This window comes from Nematolebias whitei, chromosome 16 (genome assembly GCF_014905685.2).
Source record: "Nematolebias whitei isolate Nwh7 chromosome 16, NemWhi1, whole genome shotgun sequence".
NCBI lineage: Eukaryota > Metazoa > Chordata > Actinopteri > Cyprinodontiformes > Rivulidae > Nematolebias > Nematolebias whitei.
Genome location: NC_056513.1, coordinates 29855572 through 29856609, shown reverse-complemented (window position 1 = coordinate 29856609; position 1038 = coordinate 29855572).

The window sequence follows — 1038 nt, the reverse complement described above, 5'->3', positions numbered from 1 at the left end:
CTCTGCAAAGCTTTTCTTTCTGCAGCTGTGCAGCCTCCATGCCACACATTGATGCTCGAGCACAGGATGCTCTCCACTGCACACCTGTAGAAGGAGGTGAGGACTGAGCTTCCTTCCCAGACCAGCTCGCCTCAGCCGTCTGAGGAAGTAGAGTCTCTGATGAGCTTTCTTGATCAGGCTGGTGGTGTTGTTGCTCCAGCTGAGGTTGTCATTCATGTGTACACCCAAGTACTTGTAGCTGGAGACCACTTCCACCGCAGATCCTCTTATGTTCAGGGGGGTGTAGGTGTTTTTGTTCCTTCTGAAGTCCACAATCATCTCCTTTGTCTTCTTCACATTGATGTGAAGGTTATTCTCTCTGCACCAGCTCTCCAGGTGTTCCACCTCCTGCCTGTAGCTGGACTCATCATTGTTTGTGATGCATCCCACCACCGCTGTATCATCTGCAAACTTTACAATGTGACAGCCTGGATGGGTAGCTGCACAATCATATGTGAGCAGAGTAAACAGGAGGGGGCTCAACACACATCCCTGAGGAGAGCCAGTGCTGAGGGTTATGGTGGAGGAGGAGAGGTTGTGGATCCTCACTAACTGTGGTCTGTTTGTTAAAAAGTCTAGTACCCAGTTGCAGATGGAGGGGCTTAGTCCTAGTGTGGATAGTTTGTCCATCAGGGTTTGGGGGATCATGGTGTTGAAGGCGGATGTGAAGTCCACAAAGAGCATACGGACGTAAGAGTTTTTCTGCTCCAGGTGGTTGAGTGCAGTGTGGACCACAGAGGAGATTGCATCCTCTGTTGATCGGTTCTCACGGTATGCGTACTGATGAGGGTCCTCGTTGATGTTGATGGTTGTTTTGATGTGAGTCATGACCAGTTTTTCTAAGCATTTAGCGACTATCGGGGTGAGGGCCACTGGCCGATAGTCATTCAGACCAGTCACTGTAGAGCTTTTTGGGACTGGGATGATGGTGGCAGTCTTCAGGCAGGTGGGAACTGTCTCCAGGGTAAGTGAGGTGTTAAAGATGTCTGCCAGCACCTC